The sequence below is a fragment of the Amblyomma maculatum genome, chromosome 8 (assembly GCF_055883805.1).
Source record: "Amblyomma maculatum isolate TAMU_Amacu chromosome 8, ASM5588380v1, whole genome shotgun sequence".
NCBI lineage: Eukaryota > Metazoa > Arthropoda > Arachnida > Ixodida > Ixodidae > Amblyomma > Amblyomma maculatum.
The window spans coordinates 107,074,934-107,086,691 of record NC_139351.1 but is presented as its reverse complement, the minus strand read 5'-3'; positions in this window follow the sequence as shown (position 1 = coordinate 107,086,691).

Sequence of the window (11,758 nt, the reverse complement as noted above, 5' to 3'; positions counted from 1 at the left end):
AACAACTTATTTTCATCCCCCCCCCCCCTCCTTTCTGCACATGGACACCCTTAATGTACTTGAGGCGTCACCACGAGTATTTTTGCCAATAGTAAAATATATCAGGACGAAGACATGGGTCATACAAGCAGTCTAGCTTCGCGATAAACCGTGTCTCCTTTCGAACGTCGTTTCCATCGCTGGTGGCCGTTTCCTTGCCCGTACCCCGCCCCTCCGTTCCTACCGTATCGTTTCCTCTGTGTATGCTCTTAGCAGAAAACGACATATTAGCCCAATTAGGCACGTATTCCGCGCGATCCTGTCGCGCTGGCTGCCGATATTCTATCGTTCGCCGGTAATGTATGCGGCGCCTTGCCATGATGCCGCGGGGGGTGCTACTGCTCACTTAGAACCGAGCTGCGCGCTCTGGACATGCATGGAATCGTCGCATATGTATGCCCACACGAGGAACTTACACCGCTGCTGCCTCCAGAGCGCGGTCGCTGTTGGCCTGTCGCTCGGAAACCTCGCCGCGAGTGTTTTCTACCGCGGTGGGTATGGAGTTGGCCGAGGAGAGAGAGAGAGAGAGAGAGAGAGAGAGAGAGAGAGAGAGAGAGAGAGAGAGAGAGAGAGAGAGAGAGAGAGAGAGAGAGAGAGAGAGAGATTTTGGTAGGAAAGTGGCTAGTATCTGCTTGCTGTGGGCTAATTGTAAGCGCCCAATGCAGGTGCGCCGCCTCTGATGATCCCATAAAATGGGGGCTAAATATCCTGGACAGTAGACCTTGAGCTCGAAAATGAATAGCACGAACTTAAATCGGTAACAAGCCTACACTGTAGCAAAACCGAGAATGCCGCAAAAGCGTTTTCTGACCGCTCTCTTCATTATTTTTTGTCGTCCATGAGCCGTGCGATGCCTAGAGCACGTTGAAGGAAACTATCAGTCCAGTTCAGTCGTTCAGTCGTGTCCTACTCTTTGTGACCCTATGGACCACGTCACGCCACGCTTTCCGGTCTCTCACTATCTTCCTAACATCCCATAACTGAAGGAAACTATAGGAAGTCGAAAAGTTAAGTACACAGTATGCACGCATACGTACGTATGCGAAACGCTAGTATTTTGCTGTGCATTATGCTGGTTGTCGCTTGCACACATTTAGTTCAGCTTATACGAACTAAGGAGGATATAGCACAAGTGAAAATATGGCGTCAATCTAGTGGCGCCATCTGTGTTTATAATAGGAAACATTTTGTCAACAAACGGGCTGTTACTTTGAAGCCTAAGAACAATAGAATCGTCGTGGAACTTAAGTAGTAATGTAAATATATCGCTCATGCGTTTTGGTGTACGTGAGGTTGGCAGAAGCAGGAGGCCAATGCCCCATGCATGACCAGTGAACGCTCTGATAAACGCAGCATCAACGACGAATTCACTCTTGGCGCTTCAATGTGCATCGCCATGTCGAAAACGATATTTCAGCGTATGCTGAAGAAATTCACGTTGATTAATTTATTATTATTTATTTATTAAATACTGTCAACTGCTTCTTTGCAGTCAAAGCAAGAGTGGTTACAATGTTCTTGAAACCGTGCCGAGTTGCATTTTAACCGCAGGAAAACAGAGCATGCGGTTGACATACAAAATGCACAGAAAGGAAATTCAAAGTTCGAAAGGCACCGATTGACATACGGTTGACATACAAAAGGCACAGGAAAGAAATCCAAAGTTTGAAAGGCACCCAGACGGCGAGGAAAAAATGAAGCATCGTTGCAAAGAAATATTCCCTATCACAGATAAGGCGTCGCGGCCTTTACAAAAGATTCAACGGATAACACATCAACAACAATTCGTAAGGTAAGGCGTCCCACTCGACAATAGTTCTGGGAAAGAAAGAAAAGCGGTAAGCATTGGTTTTAACTCGCGGCATTACAAATGTCTTAGTGTGCTTTCCCCTCGTTTTTCTGTACTCATTAAATTGCATGTAAGCGTTAAAATTGATTCTGACATGATTCTTACAGGAAACGGCTTACGTAGTGCCAATGTATGCTTATAGGAAAGACTTGAAAAAAATCCCAACGGGGCACGCAGGCTCTCACGCATGGAGAGGGCGTAAGCATGCAAAAGATTGGTGGGCCCTACCGAACTTTCGTAGTCACCATTGAGATGGTCAGTCACCGAGAGCCGCGCCGTGGCGAGAGTGTGCTGCCACATCCTGTGCCTAGACCGTAGCCCCTAATCTACTTCGTATTCTACAGTAACGTTTTCTTTGCCATTTTCATCGGCGACGGCTTTGCTGCTTGCTCGATCTTTCGTGCTTCTGCGAGGTAAATTTGAAGAAACGAGACCTCTTCAGCATGTTCGTCAAATCCACAATTTCAGGGGTCCGAGGGCCGATTTTGTGGTGTAGATATACGGTCTGGTTTGGTTGGTTGGTTGGTTGGTTTGCTGTTGCCCCGCCGTGGTGGTGCAGTGGTTGGGCGCTCGACTACTGTGCCATCCCGGCTGCGGCGGCCGCATTTTAATGGAGGCGAAAAGCAAGGCGCCCATGTGCTGTGCGATGTCAGTGCACGTTAAAGGATCCCAGCTAGTCGAAATTTCCGGACCTCACCACTACGGCGTTCTCTCATAGCCTGCTTTGGGACGTTAAACCCCCTAAACCAAACCAAACCAAACCAAACCAAACCAAACCAAACCAAATCATGCTTTCTGTAAACATTTTTTGTACATCCTTTCTGCGGGCGCCTTCTGCTACCAATTTATGCGAAAAACCACCGGAACAATATCTGTAAAGCCCCGTTTTAAACAAGCCGGCCGGATACTCCTGCTATGCCTAAGAATTGCATGTCTTGCTCATCGCGCAAGGGTCTTGCTGGATGGTAGGATTCCTGTCTCACCCACCATGCAATCTCAAAGGAGAATTCCGAGCTGGCAACGGACTTTCTATACAGACAGCATCTGTACGCACTTCCCGTGGGTGCTTCTTGCACCATAAGCCTATTTATGATACGTGCTATTCGTTTGCTTACGTCACTGTATACTAAACGCGCCTATCATCATCAGAAGCCCTTCGCATCGGTGTCGTCCCTCATAACGTATGCCACATTTGTCATAGCGTGTGTCGTAAAGCTACAAACATTTTTACACGAACATGAAGGTTCGCAATAGCACTCCCGTCGATCTTATCTTTCATCACAAGCACGCCAACTTCTACCACATTTCTCCCGCTGAAGATCTTGCCTCGAATATTAATGCTCACCTGTCCGGTAAAGCTTCTTGGGTTGTACAATATTTATCGCCCTCCTTGGTGATCTTTTATTCCATAGAAGTACGTTTAATTTTCTGCACCCAGGACCACCTTGGAGACCCTAAGGCGCCGCCAAACTATAAGGACAACCGTTTGAACCACTTTACTGCACATACATAGCACTAAAGCAACGGGAAGCCGGCGAAGACAAACTGCACATGACCCGGTCATGTCCCTACACCGACGTAGCGCTGTCCCGGACTCATGCGAGACAGTTCATTCATTTTTACGACTGAATTACTATGCCAGCTTCAGCGAGCCTGTCGGGCCGCACACCGGTACATCTTCCGCAAGAGGAGACACACATGCGGATGCTGTGCAAGGGACGCCAGCTTTGTCCGTGTCGAAATGATTAGCGGCCCACAGCGGGGGTTCCGTTGAATCTTCCTTCGCCCCCGGACAGGTGCAAGCAAGGTGCACGGGGTTGAGGTCGACTCTCTCTCTCTCCTCCTCCGTTCCTATTTCCTCCTTGATCCTTCGTTCTCGCGCCCTCACCCTTCTCGGTAATTTAATGCCGTTGCGTGTTGGAGGTCCGCACAGACAAGCACGTGCTGGCAAGAGGAAGAACAAGTGTCTCGTGTGTGTCATCGTCGCCGTCTCTGGATGCGCGACAGAGGCTTCCGCCGTACGCGATGCTTGCTTTGCGTGATTGCGACCCCCTGAGCAGCGGAGAGCGACTCAATTACACACTCATACACACGTACGAACGCAAGTGCGGTGGTCCCTGGCGTGTGTGTTGGTGTGTGCTTGCGCGCGCGCGCGCGCTTCGTCCATCCGGGTTCAGCGCACGCGGCCCGTTCCGTTCGCGTGCTCGTATAATTCGCACATTACATGACCCGAACATTCGCCAGTGCGACAGCGCGGGGGGCTACGTACCCCGTTTCGGACAGCAGCTGTATCTAGCACCGGACCTCTTTCTTTCTCTCTCTTTCTCTACCGAGCGCATCCCGAAATCAAAGGCGGATGCGAGTTTTACCCTGTCGGTTGCGCACTGACTGATAACAGCGTGTGCACACTTTTCTATAATGATCCTTCTTATCTGTAAACAGTTTAAAGATATCTTTTCTCGTTTTGCATGCTCCGAAGTAGCCCGAAATATAATACCGAAGAGAAAATATTAAACAGGATATTTCACAGCACGCGTTATAACAGCCTTGAATGAGAACAGGAGCAACAACTGCATGTTAAGCAAAACAAAATAATAAAAAATGTGTTGCTCACGTTGTTCGGGGTTTGGCCGCGACTCTGATTGTAGCGCACTACTGTGGGAGAACGATAACGCACGCCAGACCACTCCTGACTGGATTTGAGTTATGATTTACGACACATGCGAGCTTAAGTGTATCTACATTCCGCGATGTCCTTGCGCATGTTATCTGCAGAGTTAGCAGTTCACAGATGTCTACCTGCTGTGCGACGGACCATAACCATTCTTTAGAGCCTGCTAACCATTTATCACGAGGCACCTTTCCCGTGGCCTAACCATTCGCCCGGTATTCTCGCATGCACAGCCACCCACACCAAGCTGATGAGTGGGAACCGCGTGTCAGGGTAACTATTCACGGAACGAGATATTGTTTTAGATTAACGCTCGCTCTCCGAGCGACGAATCACGTTAGCCGTACATAGTTGAGTCATGCTTTATTTCTGTATATCGTGGAGCACAGGTGCCATACCTGCTTCACCCAACCCTATGTATCCTTCGAGTGTTTGTATCTCCCGCTTCAACTCACCGAGGCAGGCAGGCGGTATAGGAACACCTGAAGGGTTTCTTATGGCTTAGTGATAAACTGTGCCGGCTGCTCCAGTCGTCGGTTTTACGAACCGAACGCCGTCGTAGATTTCCAGCTTAGGAGCTTGAGAGCGGCCGCTGCATCTGACTGGTGAGGGGGAAGAAAGCGACAAAGGAAAAAAAAAAAAAAAAAACAGTAGCCACCTACACTGTGCAGAAGAAATCGTGAGAACCGGATCGACAATCTGGCTCTCTGATTAACGACGCGGTTTTATGGCTTCTGCCGAGAGCACACTGTCGACGGAGGTATTTTTTCGAACATTTCGCCCTTTCCTTTCCGACACCGCGCGCGTGTCTTCTCCAAGGTTGTCGGTGCTGGCGGCTTGAAGAATGTCGCAGTCGTAGGCTCTGCTGTGATGCGGCTTTCAACGGGCTTCGTGCGAGTCGAGCGTATATCGTATATCAGATCACCAGTGGCTCGCTCTCAGATATGTGTACGACTGCTTTCCTGTGTATGTAGATGATTGCCTTTAGCATTCGCCCTCTGAAGCCCAGTGTCGCTTTGCAGGCCGTACATGCTCGCATGCTCGCAGGCTCTTAGGTACAGTCCCAGCCATAACAAAACGGAGGACGCCTCGGTAATAAAGTCCTTTGTCAAACGTAGCGAATTAACTTATACGTACGTAAACGCATGCCGCTGGTGCTCTCGGGTAGAAATCCAAATAATCATCAAGTATTCCCCACGCAGGGGTGGAAGTACTGCTCCATTTGCTTCATTCTGCTCCAAACTGCTTTTCCTGCTCCATCCTGCTCCAAAACGCAATGTTGCTCCAAAACTGCTCCAAACTGGCTGCATCGATGTTCTGACATCAAATTTAGCAGAACACTGGAACAATGTCACCGTACCGGGAGCAATGATGTAATGCATCTTGCACTGGGTTAACACAAATATTATCTTTGTGAGGGGAAAGCATGGAGCATAGTAAATATTTGTTTGCTAGTAAATTTACCAGCAAACAAATTTGGGAAGGAACAGCAGTTTACATTAGGTAGCGAAGTACTGGAAGTAGTAGGCGAATATGTCTACTTAGGACAGGTAGTAACCGCAGATCCGGACTATGAAAAGGAAATAACAAAAAGAATAAGATTGGGATGGAGTGCATTTGGCAAGCACTCGCAGATTATGACTAGCAGCTTACCGGTATCGCTCAAGAGGAAAGTATACAACAGTTGCATCTTACCTGTACTCACCTATGGGGCTGAAACGTGGAGGCTGACCAAGAGGGTTCTACTTAAGGTGAGGACAACTCAGAGGGCTATGGAACGAAAACTGGTAGGGATAACATTAAGAGATAGGAAGCGTGCACAGTGGGTCAGAGAAATAACTGAAGTTACCGACATTCTAGTGGAAATTAAGAAGAAGAAATGGGCATGGGCAGGACATGTAGTGCGAAGAGAGGATAACCGATGGTCGCTTAGGGTAACAAACTGGATTCCAAGGGAAGGAAAGCGTAGCAGGGGGCGGCAGAAAGTTAGGTGGGCGGATGAGGTTAAGAAGTTCGCAGGGGTCAGGTGGATGCAACTAGCACAGAACCGGGTTAAGTGGAGAAATATGGGAGAGGCCTTCGCCCTGCAGTGGTTATAGTCAGGCTGATGATGATGATGATGAAATTTACTATATCGATTGGAGGGAATTGCGAAAAGCACTATGCATGTCACATAGCACGTCCTCCCAGCCTTTTGAATCGCCGGTGGAGAGATAAGTGAGAGCAGCGAATGAAGCAGTCACCATCGGCTACTTGGAGCTGCTAGGGAACCGATCTGACTACAAAGAGCTATTAGAGTTTTTCTAGCGGTTCAAATGTGAAAGCAAGCATGTACTTCACCATCGGGCCTCAGTTAGGAACGAGCGTGTCAAGGCGTCTTACGTAAGCATACTTGAAAAATAAAAGGTGATGCCACAAAGGTGCCAGTCAGAAGAAATGTTCTCAAGTGTTTTGAAAAGCTATACAGGGCCTATCGCCACCGCGTTTAAATTAAGGAAGCGTCAGCGTCGCTCAGGTGAAAACTTGAGGAGCCACTGGCAGAGAGTTATGAAGCAAAATAATCTTAAGGAGGAAAAGGCTACCCTTCAGTGCCGTTTATTCTCCGTGAAGGCACTACTGACCCGTGCCCATGAATTTATTATCACAGACATAAGATCCTAAACAATATGATTAAGGTAGAGAGTAGAAAATTTCTTGCACATTGATGCCAGAATATTGGTGGTGCTTGAGCGCATCAAAGTAGCCCGTTTGTATCTGTCAAGTAAAAAAAGTGGAAGTCTTTTTTGTCAGATTCACATTTCTTTCATGAAGTATAGAAACAAGCATTCCGTTAGCTGCTAGTGCGTTCTGCGTTAAATAGACCGGAATCAGACTGGTTATTTTTGCATGACGGGAATAGAAAATTGTATTTGCAAAAGCGTTTCACATTATAAGCATATTTCAATATGTAATTTGCATGCTCCAAACTCTTCTTTTAGTGCTCCAAAGCTGCTCCATAATGGCTTCATTACTGATATCTGAGCTGCACCAAAATGTTTGAGCTTGCTTCAACCCCTGTCTACGGAATAAATGATAAATATTCGAATACCAGATGCCTGCTGCGTAAAATTATGGCCGCGCCCGTACATGAAGCGCTAATTCAAAGCTTGATGCGAACGTGTTCTCTGCAGCCAGAAATTTTCGGTCAGAATGCCTCGCGTCAATTCGAGAAAGTTATCTGAATAAAAATTCTACGGAAGATTACGATACTCCGCGATGCGAAATTTGAGCGCAATTATTTAACAGTTTTCTGGATATATTGAGACGAGATGCTTGTATATATGTGTGTACAGTTATAAAGCACTCTTTATTTATTCCACGAGCCGAAGAGGATGTCTCAGAAGGAGAGCCATGAGCTCTGCGCCGCTCGCTCGTGGCTCTTCTTCTGAGACATAACCGAGCGAAAGAAACCCGCCAACCGCCAGAGAGCCATGAGCTAAAGATAATTTCTGTGAAGAAGAGAAAGTAGAGCCACGACCTCTGCGCCGAAGAGGATGTCTCAGAAGAAGAGCCACGAGCGAGCGGCGCAGAGCTCTCAGAAGAAGAGTCACGAGCGAGCGGCGCAGAGCTCGTGGCTCTCAGAAGAGCCACGAGCTCTGCGCCGCTCGCTCGTGACTCTGCTTCTGAGACATCCTTCGGCGCAGAACTCGTGGCTCTACTTTCGCTTCACAGAAATTATCTTTGCCTCATGGCTCTCTTGTGGTTGGCGGGTTTCTTTCGCTCGGTTATATACTTATATTGGCTTTAGAAGGACGGTACATTGAGGATCACCATGCTTCTTAGACTTTGTTTTACGTTCCCGCATAATTTAGGCCCTGAAAGGTTAACGCGCAGCGTTTACACTTCTAGATCTGAAGCTGTGCTAAAGATTCTATGAGTTCCATGGCATATGCTCATGCTTCAGTCAAATGTGTATTTCCAAAGGCCCTAGTGCAGCCCCGGTGCGGCCCTGGGGGAGCCTGAAGGAACGACTTGTGGTGGCGCTACAAGCGCAAAAGATGCGTTTCCGGTTACTCTGCTGGATTGCTGCCCACCTCTCTTAGATCTCCTGACTATGAAATTAAAGTTATATTTTACACTGTTTGAAAAAGTTTAGCAATATTGCAAACATTGCATGTTAATATGAAAACGCATTGAAATTCAGGGTTGAATGAGAGGAAGACGATGGCTGCACAGAACGAAATAGGGTCGAACAAGGGTCGACAAATGCCTCAGTTCGCAAGCCAAGCCAAAATTTCTTCTCCCCTTCCCCTTCCCCAGTGCAGAGTAGCAGGCCAGATTTGAATTATTCCGGCCAACCTCTCTGCTTTTCCTTTCAATAAATCCATCTATCTATCTATCAAAAATTTCGACCAAGGAACTTGTCTTCGTCTGGCCCAGACGAAGGCAAGTCCTCTTGTCGAAACTTTGGCATGTGAACTGAGGCCCCCCTTCAACCTTGTTTGGTTCTTTTTCATAACGTATTGAAATGTGCTTTGAAGGTCCCTAGGGGGTTGAAATTTTTTATGGCTAGTTTACATTGCGCCGATTCAGTGGTTACCGACAGGTTCTCAATGCGCCCAACGTCTTCTAGAAAGGAATGTGTAGCTCATGCGGAATCCATCCTACACTGCTGACATGCGCTCGACTCATTCCAAGAACCGACTCGACATACTATGTGTGTAAAATAGAAAACATCAGTGTTTGACAAAAATATTCGGTGTGTGTGCACCTAAAAGTGTGTTGCACGACCATTAAGGAGCTCGCTGCATTGAAAACGTGGCGTACTCGGCGGTGGCGCCCACTGGAAAATATGGTTTGGTTTGGTTTATGGGGTTCAGCGTCCCAAAGCAACTCAGGCTATGAGAGACGCCGTAGTGGATGACTCCGGAAATTTCGGCCCCCTAGGGTTCTTTAACGTGCACTGACATCGCACAGCACACGGGCGCCTTGCTTGCTTTTCGCCTCCACAGAACAGCTGCCGCCGAGGCCGGGATTCGATCCCGCGTCCTTGGGAAGAGTAGTCGAGCGCTGTAACCACTGCGCCATCCCGGCGGGGTATATGAGTCGTGCTGCTTGCTTTAATGACATGTGTTTGTGTACTGCAGTGGAGTAGTATGTCGTGCACTGCAATTCGGCTATGAGTACTATACATGGGCGCTTTCGCGTTCCGGGGCGAAGCTTAGGCGATCTCCAACTTTTGAAGTTCCAAGAGTAGCCCTGACTGTCGGAAAACTAAAGGCGTTTATGTGGCAATGTGTGCTGTGCGATGTCAGTGCACGTTTGAGATCCCCAGGTGGTCGAAATTAATCCGGCGTTCTCTACTATGACCCCAGTTTCTCTGCATCTTTCACTCACACCTTCCTCCCTTCCATTGCGGCTCGGTTCAGGTTTCCACCGTAGGATGGGACAATTGCTGCGCCTATAAGCCAGCTTTCATTTTACAATTATAATTTATTGTCCGTTCGCAGTCTTGTGTCAGCGTTTTGTCGCATGTGCTAGGTTAGGCGTGGGTCAGGTGTCTACCAATGAGTGTGACAATTGCGGCGATTATAAGCCAATTTGCCTTTGCATTTATAATTGATTGTCCGTTCGCATGCAGTCTTGAGTCAGCGTTTTATCGCGTGTGCTGGGTTCACGATGTATTTGCTCCGTTTGTAATAGTGCGTGCTTTTTATGGCCTGCTTTTGGACTTGGAACACTGCACAAAATAATGTGTTGTGTTGTTTAATACGGGGAACAGCTTTGTGACCCTACGTGAAGTTTAAGTATTTGTGGGGCACTAAGCCTCTACGTGAAGTTCCTCTCGGTCGACTTAGCTTTGATTCCATTTTAGGCAGAGTAGCCACAGCCACTGTCTGTTGTGTTGTTTGGCACGTCTTATGATCCTGTCAAGTGACTAATTCGCACTACCTTCCCTCTGAACCACGACAAGGACAAAGCGGACACAGTCGCCTGAGGAGCACAGTAGCTCGGCTTCTGGGATTAAACACGGCTGCTCCAAGGTGCCCCTTTTATTTCGGTAGCATTCACGTGATCGTCAGAGCTTATAGCAAAAATATTGCTCGTACCTCGCTGGTTGCTATAGCAACTGTAACTTCAGCCGTTCTCGAGCTACCAATGTAGCGAGTGGGACGACAGCACGCAGACCAGATTTATGCTCCTGGGGCAGGGGTGCTCCCTTTTATCACCTCTGACGTGCCATTCGCTCCTACGGCATCACTAACGGATTGCAGTGTGGCGCCAGGTTTCTCTTGTTTCCTACGAAAAACGTGAGACAATATTTCACCGTACAGTACTCACTACGGTGTCATACGATTTCCCTTACCGTATATAGCATCCAAATGCTAGCCACGTTGGAGACCACTTCGCGACAGGTATCCGAACCGACATAATATGTGCCTCCGATTGTATGCAGTGCATTAAAGACGTTTTGCTTCTTTGCCAAACTCTGTGCCAGTTTTTCAGTGCTATACCACCAAGCAAAACCATGCCAAACCATGTAAAACAGTGTTTTTACACGAATTAATTCGTCTGGGCGGACGCTACCCTTCTGACCTATATGACAACTGGAGTAGGTGCTGGGATGTTTGATGTCGGTATTCTAGGCGCTCTATGAGTAGTTTCAGCTCTGTATATTGTCGAACGAGCTGATGGCGTCAAGGAAGTAGTCGCCTTTTTTGGTGTCCTGAGAATGCTTCACGGGTGAGCGTACACAATGGCGACGTCGAATTCTTGTAATCGGAAGACCAAACGGGCTAGCCGTCCACATGGATTCGTTCAGTTCTTCAATCAATACAACAAGTGGTAATCAGTGATCATCCGAAACGGTCTGACAGCGGCAAACAGGTATAGGGATGAAACTTTCTTAATATTCCTTACTACCGCAGCAAAGAATTACTTCTCCGTAGTGCAATAATTGCATTCAGCGCGTGAAAGCGCGCGGCTAGCATAGGTGATAACTTTTTCGACACTGTTCGGACGCTGAACAAGAACCGCGCCTAGGGGAAATTTCTGCGGTCACCATGCGGCTGCCCTTCTCGCCTGTGACAATACACCGAAAAAGAAAAAGTGCTTGCAGGGTACGCATACATGTATTAGATCTTTTTTAGAGATGCATAGCTTGTATTTTATTAGCTGATGAAGGTACAGCCTGCTTCGGTCTGCTTCCGAGCCGTGTA